The sequence below is a fragment of the Miscanthus floridulus genome, chromosome 6 (genome assembly GCF_019320115.1).
Source record: "Miscanthus floridulus cultivar M001 chromosome 6, ASM1932011v1, whole genome shotgun sequence".
Taxonomy (NCBI): Eukaryota; Viridiplantae; Streptophyta; class Magnoliopsida; order Poales; family Poaceae; genus Miscanthus; species Miscanthus floridulus.
The window spans coordinates 11,884,068-11,895,260 of NC_089585.1; the positions used below are offsets into that span (position 1 = coordinate 11,884,068).

An 11,193-nucleotide genomic window follows, 5' to 3' on the forward strand; every position below is an offset into this window, starting at 1 on the left:
ACACCACGTCGGACACCATGGCAAAGCACTTCTGTTGGCCCACCTCTCCCGCGCCGGCTTCCTTGCCAACTTTGTGGACACTCGTCGCCCAAACAACAACCACACAGACGCCAAGCCCTACTACACCTATGACCTTGGCCGCCTTCCGCCACATATATATGACACTTGCAACTCGAGTCTGTGACCGGTCCTTCCAGCCTCCTGGTGTCGGTGTTTTGAACCACCAGCTAGTAAATTTATATCTGCGCGTCTAGCCTGGATGGTGTGCTCGGAGGACACAAGGATTTATACTGGTTCAGGCGGAATGTCCCTACATCCAGTCTGCTGCTGCTCATGTTACCGGCACTAGTTTATAGTAGGGGTTACAAACGGGCGAGAGAGGGAGAAGGTCCTAAGTCTCTGGTGAAAAGATCGAACAGAGTGGAGTCTTGTTGAGCTCGTTCAGCCGTGTGCTCGTGCCCCTCTCCCTCCATAGGGCGTCCTGCTTCCTCTTTTATAGGTGAAGGGGAAGGTGCAGGTTACAGAGAGAGAAAAGAAGAAAAGCGAGGGAGAAGAAGGCCTCCAGGTCGCGGCGTCCTTCATCTCCTTTATACGGGTCCCGTCGGTCCTATAGATGATGATGGGGACAACTCCACGTTGCAGCCCTATTCGTCACTGGCGCTATACGCAGGCGTTGTCAGCCGGCCGCGGCGCTCCACTCCGTTCCGATGGGTAGCGTGGTCAACAGGTACTCCTATCAGAAGCCTTACAAGGATTCAGCAGCACAGCGCCTGCACGCCCGACACTGTTGGTGATGTGAGCCCCCAGGTATGGTCCATCGTGGCCACGGGTCATGTCGAGACGTGCTCGCTTCCCACCCAGTGTTAGAAGTTTGACCCTAGGGTCATATTCTTAGACCTGTAGTGGTTGGAGGCGGTATGGATCCCCATCGGGTGAGACGAAGCCCGCGGGAAAGCTCTAGTTTGGTTTTGGTGAATTGATGAAACCCTAAGTGCTAACCTAATTTATCAAAGTGATTATGAGATATGTGGCACTACTCCAAGTGATGAAGAAATTGTGAAGATCATGATGATGATGATGCCATTGTGATGATCAAGTGCTTGTACTTGAAAAGAAGAAATAGAAAAACAAAAGGCTCAAGGCAAAGGTATAAATGGTAGGAGCCATTTTGTTTTGGTGATCAAGACACTTAGTGAGTGTGATCATATTTAGGATCGATAGCCGTACTATTAAAAGGGGTGAAACTCGTATCGAAATGCGGTTGTCAAAGTGCCACTAGATGCTCTAACTCATTGCATATGCATTTAGGATCTAGTGGAGTGCTAACACCCTTGAAAATGTTTGTGAAAATAAGCTAACACATTTGCACAAAGAGATACACTTGGTGGTTGGCACATTTGAGTAGGGGTGAAGAAGATAGAGTTGAAAAGGAGTTAGTCACGCTGGTCATACCATGACCAGACACTGGTCTTAGTGGGACCGGTGCGTCCGATCAATGATACAACAAAGACGTTGGCGTCGGTCTTCGATCGGACGCTGGGTCACTTGGTGGCCGGACGCTGACAGGGTGCGTCTAGTCCGGCTGATGTGGCAGTGCACAGAAGAGTCACCGTGTGACCAGACGCTGGGTGAGTTCGGTTGAGCATGACCGGACGCGTCCGGTAGTGAAAAATTATTTCTGGATGATTACTAGAAACAACCAGACGTTGAGGTCTAGTGTCCGATCACTTTGCAGCAGTGCGTCCGGTCATCACTTGACCATTGGGATCAGGCGCTCAACATTTGAAGATAGGGGACATGTGGTTGCTTGTTACTCTTGGTGGTTGCCGCCACCTAGATGGCTTGGAGCAGCGAGGATCGTCGAGCGAAGGTTGGTGATTGTCTCCAGCTCTGATCGTGGTGATTGTGAGGGGTTCTTGACCTTTCCCCGGTAGAGATCCAAAAGGTACTCTAGTGGATTGCTCGTGGCTTTTATGATCCTCATCTTGTGTTAGTTGTGTGGCACCCTATTGAGGGTTTAGCGTGTGATGCCAATTAGCGTGTGAACCTCTAAGTGAGTGAATCACCACAACGAGGAGTAGGCTACCAGTAAGCAAGTGAACCTCGGTAAAAATTATTGTGTTCATCATTTGATTCCGAGGTGATTGGTCTTTGTTGGTATTCATTCTTGTGATTAATTGGCTCCTTCCTCAACATGACGGTATAAATAAATTGCTCACTCTCTTTACATTACTGTAAACTAGTTGTCAAGGTCTTTAGTATAGCTAGTTGTGAGAGCTTGTTAGTTTGGTTAGTGTGGCTCTTTAGTTAGTCTTTGAGAGCACACTAACTTAGTGTAGTGACATAGCTATTGTGTGGATAGAAACTATATAAACTAGAATTGTGGTAGGTGGCTTGCATTTTTAGTAGGCTAGCGCAACACTTGCTTCGCCTCATAATTGTCTAACCGGTTTGTTAAGTGTTGTTGTAGAAATTTTTATTAGGCTATTCACCCCCCCTCTAGCCATTAGGACCTTTCACCGCGCCCGAGGGGTCAAGCGAGACAGAGCCTGCACCCTCAGGGTCGGGCAAGATGGGGCCTATGCTCGAGGGGTCTAGCAAGACATGGCCCATGCCCGATGGGTCTGGTGAGATGGGACCCATGCCCGATGGGTCGGGTGAGACGGAGCCCGCGCCTGAGGGGTCTGGTGAGACAGGGCCCGTGCCCTTGGGGTCGGGCAAGACTGAGCCTATGCCCTCAGGGTTGGGCGAGACCTTAAATACATCTTGGACCATCTGGGTGAATTAACGTTCGTAGCCTGACAGTAGCCCCTGAGCCTACGAAGGAGTAGAATACTCTTTTGGAGGCTTTTTTCAGGCGGGAGGACTCTAGGGCCTCGGTCTCCCTGCATAGACCACATGGTGTCTTGGTAGGGTTGCGATTCCTTTCTATCATGATTGGACTCCTTGGGAACATGTAGCTGTGGGATTTGGGGGGCCAAAAAAGATTTCCCATAATTCCGATCCCTCCCTAGGATCCGATCGATCCGCCATCGTCATGTGACTGTGTATTCAATCTTCTTACGAGTCCAATTTCCCTCGAGCCCCTGCCCGTAGCAGGGGTCCGGTCGAGGGGTCAACTCATCTTGTGATCGTCCTCCCTCAAGAGTTTTTTTGATAAAACAGAGGGGCTGAGCCGTGCCATGTTTTCCTCGATGGACAAATCATGATGCTCGGTGAGCTGCTAATGGGCTAGTCCGAGTGGGGCCCTATCTTCCCATTCGCATGCATCCGACATGGGTTAGCTGGTGACCGACTCTAGATTCTTGGTGGCCAATCCATATAGTTCTTGGGTCTGTTCGACCGGTCCCAAGGGCTCGCTGCCTTTCTTTGAGGAAAAACCATGGACTGTGAACCGACTAAGACTCGAATGTGGGCTAGGATGCCTATGGCGCTTGTGTGCCTAGGTACTGGCCACTAGCGGGTCCATCCCTTTCCACCCCTCAATCTAAAGGCGCCTTGGAGCGGTTGTGAACCCATCGATGGGCCAACCTTCGAACTCCTAGGCCTAAATAGGCCATGGGAGGGTTTTCAGCTCCATATCCCTCCTTACCTGTGGTAGTTCTCGGCCCATCGAATGGGTCAACCATCATCCGGCGTGTCCTTCGAGGGAGCGGCTGAAGGTTGTGTGCGCATGTTTCTTGGAGAAGCGATGTGACGAGGCGTGGCGGGCACATAGATCTAGGTGGACGGTTCACCTCTTGCTTCACCTTTCCTTATAAATAGCGGCCTTTCCCTTCATCATGTGATACGCCTAACCACAACCTCGCCTTCTCTGCTTCTCTACCACCAGCGTTCGGACCTATTGCCTTCGCTCTTCCTCCGCTAGCGTAGCTCTCGGTTCTTGTCAAGCACGGTCTTCTCCATGGGAGGACTGATGTGGTAGAGTGGCTCGTGCCTAGTCACAAGGAGGCCCTAGCATCGCCCGATGGCTACGTTGTGTCCTTCGCGCCCTTCCACTAGCGCGGGCTCATGATTCCTCCCCATCCATTCTTCCGGGTACTGTTGCACCACTACCAGATTAAGCTGTAGCATCTAAACCCAAACGGGATCCAACACATCGTGGCCTTCATCGCGTTGTGTGAGGGGTACCTAGGGATCGAACCCCACTTCGAACTATGGAGGTATTTCTTCTTTGTTTCCCTACTTAAGAAGATGGATAGAGCTGGGGACCTCCCAGTGCTGATGGGCTGCATGGGCATCCACCTCTAGGGGTAGCGGTCCATCGAGTACATGCCCTGCTAGCTAATGAGGTCCAACAAGGGGTGGCATGCACAATGGTTCTACATGAAGAACGATGCCGCCGCCCCCTTGCCAGACTTCACCGGACACCTCATCAAAGAGGCGCTGCAGGTGTTGTTGTGGGGACCTCCCAAGAAGGCAAAGAAGAGGATGCGCGATATCCTTGATGCCATCGTGTTCCTGAAGAGCCATGGCCTTCATAGGGTTGGTGTCATCAGGGCATATCATGCGAGGAGGGTGGCATTGCTGAAGGTGCGCGCCCTCCTGCTGTACGGGATGATGCCTGGCACGTAGCTCGACGAGACGGTGCTCGCCTAGGGTCCACTCCACCATAGCGAGGTCGCACAGTGCATCAAGGAGGTGATAGAAGAGTCCAACGCCATGTTCCTAATCCTAGGACATCTTGCGATGTGGCTAGACGTGGGCTTCATCGAGCTACCGGTGGGGTTAGGATTTTGGGCCTCCATCGCACCGCTGCCAGAGCACGTGGCTGTGAGGGTGGTGAACCATGCCACAGATGAGAAGAGGAAGAAGGAGAAGGATGATAAGAAGGCAAGGTGGTGGGTGAAGTAGCGGGCGAGGCTAAACCGAGGATAGCGGCGACAGGGTTCGGATGAGGAAGAGGAGGAAGAAGAAGAGGAAGTAGATTATGAGACGATAAGAAGGCAATAGTTTTGGGTCGCTCATCCAATGGGATGAGCTGGGTGGCGAGGATGAGGATCCATCTCTGCCGTAGGTGGGGCCTTTCCCATGGCATGCCCTAGCATAGGACGGCAGCAAGTTGGCCGCTGGTGTATGTCCCGGCTGGCGGGCTGGGCGGCGCAGTAGAATGGGAGGAGCACTGTGGGAGTGAGAGAGGAAAGGTAACAATGAGTGCAGAGACAGTGTGCGGGATGGGTGGATCGGGTTTGATGCAGTTCGGGTGCATCCGTCCCCATCCAGACGCCCACTATATATCATTATATCGTAAAAACAATCAATGAATCTCTCTTCTCTCTGATTGCCCACTCTTGCATGAAGGATGGAGTTGACACTTGATAGGGGGTTAGAAAAAACTAATTTCTTTTGTAGAGTGGGCCCAATCTTTATTTCTCTCACCATTATGCGATGTAAGAGCAACTCCAAGAGGGTTGGTAAAAATAGATGGCTAAATCCATAATTTAGCCAATCTCTAAAATAGAAATCCCCACAAAAAATAGAAACTCCAACAACCTTTCTAGTATGGTGAGGCAGATGGCTAGTGGCACATGCAAGATATATTTACCATGCGAGAATTCTAGGATAGATGGCTTGCTATTTTAGAAAGCCAGATACAATAGCTGTTGCACTCTCTTTTCTTCCCAAAATAGTCAAATATAGATTACACGACATGGATGGCTCTTCTGTTGGAGTTGCTCTAACATAGATAATGTCAACTTGATTGGGCCCCATGCTTAATAAGGTTAGATTACATTCACATTGCACGCAGCCCATGTTCTATGGAGACTCCACCCTAGTGAAGGCTCAAGTTTGGTTTTGGTGAATTGATGAAATCCTAAGTGCTAACCTAGTTTATCTAAGTGATTATGAGATAGGTGGCACATTCCAAGTGGTGAAGCAAATGGTGATGATCATGATGATGGTGTGACCATGGTGACGATCAAGTGCTTGGACTTGGAAAAGAAGAAAGAGAAAAATAAAAAGCTCAAGGCAAAGGTGATATCCATAGGAGCTTTTTGGTTTGGTGATCGAGACACTTAGCGAGTGTGATCACATTTAGTATCGATAGCCATACTATTAAGAGGGGTGAAACTCGTATCAAAATGCAGTTATCAAAGTGCCACTAGATGCTCTAACTCATTGCATATGCATTTAGATCTAGTGGAGAACTAACACCCTTGAAAATGTTTGTGAAAATATGCTAACACACATGCACAAGGTGATACACTTGGTGGTTGGCACATTTGAGCAAGGGTGGAGAAGTTGGTGAAGTGAAGGAGGTGATTTTCACTAAAAATCAGTGATCAAACGCTGCTCCTGGTGTGACCGGACGTAGGCCTATGAGTTTGGTCAGTGTTGGGCAGAGGAATCGCATTATTGGTCTCTGACCAGATGCTGGCGCAAGTGGTCACCTGACACAACACTTGTGCATCCGGTCAATGATGATGTATAGTGATGTAAGTGGCTGAGTGAGCACGGTGGAGACCTGATGTGGTGGCACGTCCGATCGCGTGTACCTGACGCGTCTGATCATGGTTTTGGGGCTTTGGGAGCTCTTTGGAGTCGACCTGATGTGCGGAGGTGGTTCTTATTGGCATGTCTAGTTGTTCTTTGGTGGCACGTGGGCGTGTGTTGATCTAATGCTATGGCGGTGTGTCCGGTCGCCCTTCTGGTGCATCTAGTCCCCACTTAAGCGATCGCATGGGAGTTCTTGACCATTGGAGATCGGGTGACCGTGGTTTGAATGGGGACACATGGACATTGATCCACAACTGGACGCTAGGGTACTGTGCGTTTGGTCACTTAGATCGGCATGTTCGTTCACCCCAAAACCAGTGCAGTGAGGAGCCCAACGGCTCTATTCGTGGGGGCTCTCTATTTAAGCCCCATGGCTGGCTCAAGCTCACTCTCTTGTCCACTTTCATTGACATAGCAACCTTGTGAGCTTAGCCAGAGTCCTCCCACTTATCTCCATCATTGATTCATCATCTTTGTGAGATTAGGAGACAATCCAAGTGCATTGCTTGAGTGTTTGCATCTAGAGGCACTTGGTGTTCGTGTTTTGTTATGAGATTCGCTTGTTACTCTCGATGGTTGCCGCCACCTAGATGGCTTGGTGCATCGAGGATCATTGAGCGAAGGAAGGTGCTTGTCTCTGGCTCGGATCATGGTGATTGTGAGGGGTTCTTGACCTTTTCCCGGTGGAGAGCCAAAAGGTACTCTAGTGAATTGCTCGTGGCTTGTGTGATCCTCATCTTGTGTTGGTTGTGCGGCACCCTAATGAGGGTTTGGCATGTGTTGGCATTTCTTGGCATCACTTGTTACTAGGTTGTCATCCCTAGCATAATGCTAGAAATACAGGGTTGGTAATTATTAATGACACTTGTAAACTTTAGAGAAAAATATATATTAAAGTACCCACAAGCGTACAAATAATATACCATTGTAGTATTTCACCCGGGAGTATACCAGGTGTCGGTGCAGAAAGTGACCAACAAGTAAATATTTGTAGTTTTGCTGCACATTGTGATCGGAGGTGGCCTAGCACTCAATGACACAGGGTTTATACTGGTTTAGGCAACATACCCTACGTCCAGTTTGAGTCGGTCGGTGACTTTATTCCTGAGCCTAGGTGCTCGAAGTTTGCAGTGGGGTTACAAATGAGAAGGAGAAAGATGGGGTGTGCGAGTGGTCCAGTCAGCTTTGGTCAGAAGGGTCGAGAGCGACAGGAGCTCCTCTATGAGCTAAGTGTTCAAGCGTGTGCTTGAGGTCCTAACTTGGTGGTTCTGTGGTTGTGAGCTAGTGAACTTGATCGATCTGGATTAGCTTATATGAACTTGAATCAACTGAGTCTCTTGGGAGAGAGCGCATCCCCTTTTATAGATGAAGGGGATGGCCTTACAGGTGAGAGGGAGAGAGTATGTATGCTTCTAAGTCTTGTTGCCCACGCCGGTGGGTATAGGATGATGGTAGGCGCCCACAACACTGTTGGATGTCAGATGCATGTGGGAGATTATGTTGTTTTTGTTCGAGTATGGCGGATGTCGGTACCTGCAAATACTATTGATGCCTAGAGGCATGTGAGGAGTTTTACCATGTTCGCTCGGTACGGTAAATCCCAGCGCCCACAACACTGTCGATGCCCAGGGGCATGTGGGGGGCCTTATCGTATGGGAGTTTAGTTGGCGCCCACAATACTATAGAGGAAAATGTCAATGCCTACAACACTATTTGTGTCAGGGTGGTTGTAGAATACTGTTCCTGTAGGTGTATAGGGTACGGTCCCTAGTATCGTGGTTTGACTTGAGCTCTTTGCCTTACTTTCTCCATTCGTTCCCTGGTCCTTTCTGGGTAGGCGTCCCTAGTCGGTTGGTCCTAGTCGGCTCTAGTTGTGCCAGTCGAAAAAGAGCAGTGAGTAGGGTCTTTGCATACCCCGGTCAGAGACGTGGGGTCGGAGTTGGAGGTAGTGCTTTGCTAGGCCTCCTGGTCGGAGAGACCGTCTGGAGGCGGCTGGAGACCGAAGTGGGCGCTCGGGTCAGAGAGGTGGGTTGGAGTCGACAAGCGAGCGTTGTTCCTCCTCGGCTAGACCTTCTGGTCGGTGACTGGACCACCCTTCTGGCCTATTGTTTAGACTCTTGGGCTGGCCCATGAGTTGCGTGCTGTCTGCTTGGGCCAAGCCTTTGCGGGGAAGTCAGTCCGTGAGGGACCTCAGGTTTATGAACCCAACACCAGGTATCATTATTTATATTTTTACCACAAGGAGGAGCTTATGGAGTGGTGTTGGCATACAGATGTTGACAAATTGTATACTTATGATAATAATCACTCTCATGCTATTGTAGGGGTAAGTCAAAGGGTAAATAAATAATAAGTGTAAGGTATTTGTGGTATTCTAGAGATAGAATTAGAGACTCATAAAATGTAGTACATGGGTTTAGATTTTTATAATGCCATGATGAGAATTTATATTTTATGATGCAAATGTTGAAAAGTAAATATGCTAAGATAAAATGATTAATGCAATACAAAAAAGTAAATATGGATAACTATCGGGTTACCTCCTGGCGAGGGTTCAGGATTTTGAGTCCTCTGAACCGGACTTCTCTGTTCGAGTTTATTCTTTAGGTGCATCTGTTGGTCCCAGAGATGGAGACCTTAATGGCTTCACTTGCTTTTCACGCCACTCCAAATTAGAGCATTGTTCTGGTCTTGGCTTGAAGGTGAATCGCTCATCCTTTCCATTGATATGGAATTTGATTTCTTTAGCTCCGACATCAATGTGAGCATTTGTAGTGCTCAGGAAGGGTCTCCCAAGAATCAGGGGTGTCTTCATGTCTTCCTGCATATCAAGTACTATAAAATCTATGGGAACAAAAAAGTTTTGTATTTTTACCAGAATATTTTTGACCATTCCCGTAGGGTAGTGGACCGATTGGTCAGCTAGTTGCAATCACATTGATGTTGGCATGAGTGTTGAATAGTTGAGCTTGTCGAAGACCTTTTTGGGCATGACACTAACACTTGCTCCAAGATCGCATAACACATTCTCAAAGTTCTGGCTCCCGATTGAGCAATCGATAGTGGGACACCCTAGATCCTTCTTCTTAACAGGTGAAGTATTTAGGATGGCTGAACTACACTCCTCTATTAACTTAATTACCTTAGTGGAAGGCAGTGGTCTTTTGTTGTTGAGGTGTCTCTAAGATACTTCGCATAGGTAGGTACCTGTATGGCATCTAGCAATGGAATTTTGATATATAGCTTTTGAATTACCTCTACAAACTTACCAAACCGCTCATCATCCATTTTGGTTTTTTGATTTCTGCGTGGAAACGGTAGGAGAGTCGTGTCATGGAAATCTTGTTGTAATCTCACTCTTGTGGCCCAAATTCTTCAACTTCATTGGTTGTTTTCTCCTCTTCCTACACTGCCACTGGTGTCTTGCCTGTCCTTGTCGGATATGGTGGATCACGAGTAGACTTACCACCTCTTGTAGTTATAGCATTTACCTTCTCAAGGTTAGTGGCAAATGGCAGAGCAGCAGCCAACTTGGCTAATTGGGATTCTATCTTTTTATTATAGCTAAGTTGGTCTTTTATAGTAGAAGAAAAATTATCCATTTTAGTATTTATGCTTTCTAGGACCTTATCATTAAAAGAAAGCTTCTTAGAAATATTCTCATTAATCCTAGATTGTTCTAAGATTAGGTCTCTCAAGGATGATTGCTTAGGAGTATTATAGCTATTACCTAGGTACTTAACTTGGTAAGTCGATCGTTGTTGTTGTTTCCACCCTTGTCTCTGTTGTTGTTGATGATGATGTTTGCATCCTCCTAATATTCAGGGAATTCAACCCCAAATATTCTCCACATACATTCTGAGCATTGAATGCATCTTGAATAGCTTGACGATCTTTCTTGTAATTGGCTCGCTGTTCAAGCCAATTCAACAGTATGTCCATCTTGGTTGACAATGCACACACCTCTTCTGGTACTTCTTCACTCTTATTGCATAATTGAATGTTGCATGATGACCAACCTTGATTAGAGTCTATCTTTTCCAAGGGTGAGTGACATAAATGATCCCCCAACAGTGGCATCGAGTTGTTCATGAGCTTTTTGAGTTAATCCATGGTAGAAACTTTGCATGAGCAACCAATCTTTCATCTCATGATGTGGACAATTTGAAATGTATTCTTGAAAATGTTCCCATGCTTCTAGAATGGTTTCTCCTTTCTACTGTTGGAAGTTTGAAATCTTTCCTCTTAAGGCATTGGTCTTGCCTACAGGGAAGAACTTTTCTAGAAAGGCCTTTGAACATCTTGCCCAAGTGTTGATGTAGAACCACTGCTTCGCTCTTCCCACTAGTGAGAATGGAAATAGGTGAAGTAGTATGATGTCTTGAGCAACGTCCTTGATGACGACTGTGCTGCTAATCTCTAGAAAATTCTGAAGGTGAGCACTAGCATCGTCATGTGCCTTTCCGCTGAATGGAGTAGCTTGCACCATGTTGATGAGGCTTGGCTTGAGCTCAAACTTGAGATTGTTGGTTTTGAGTGTTGGTCTAGTGTGGATGTTCTCAGTGCTTGGAGCAGAGAATTCATGTAGAGTCTTCTCAGCCATGACTTCAGGAACTGGTGTTTAGCTTCTTCTTGATTCGGTTGATTTTGATTGGAAATTGTTGGTGAATCACAACCAAGTCTACAATACCCTGT

The 11,193-nt window shown here is 47.7% G+C and overlaps 1 non-coding gene across 1 annotated transcript; it reads left to right on the plus strand.

Annotated features, from left to right (window-relative positions):
- Window positions 1-10,643: 10,643 nt before the first annotated feature.
- On the plus strand, window positions 10,644-10,750 carry LOC136462081 (small nucleolar RNA R71). The gene has a single exon (XR_010760602.1). It is a non-coding gene; the product is annotated as a small nucleolar RNA R71 (small nucleolar RNA).
- The last annotated feature ends 443 nt before the right edge of the window (window positions 10,751-11,193 follow it).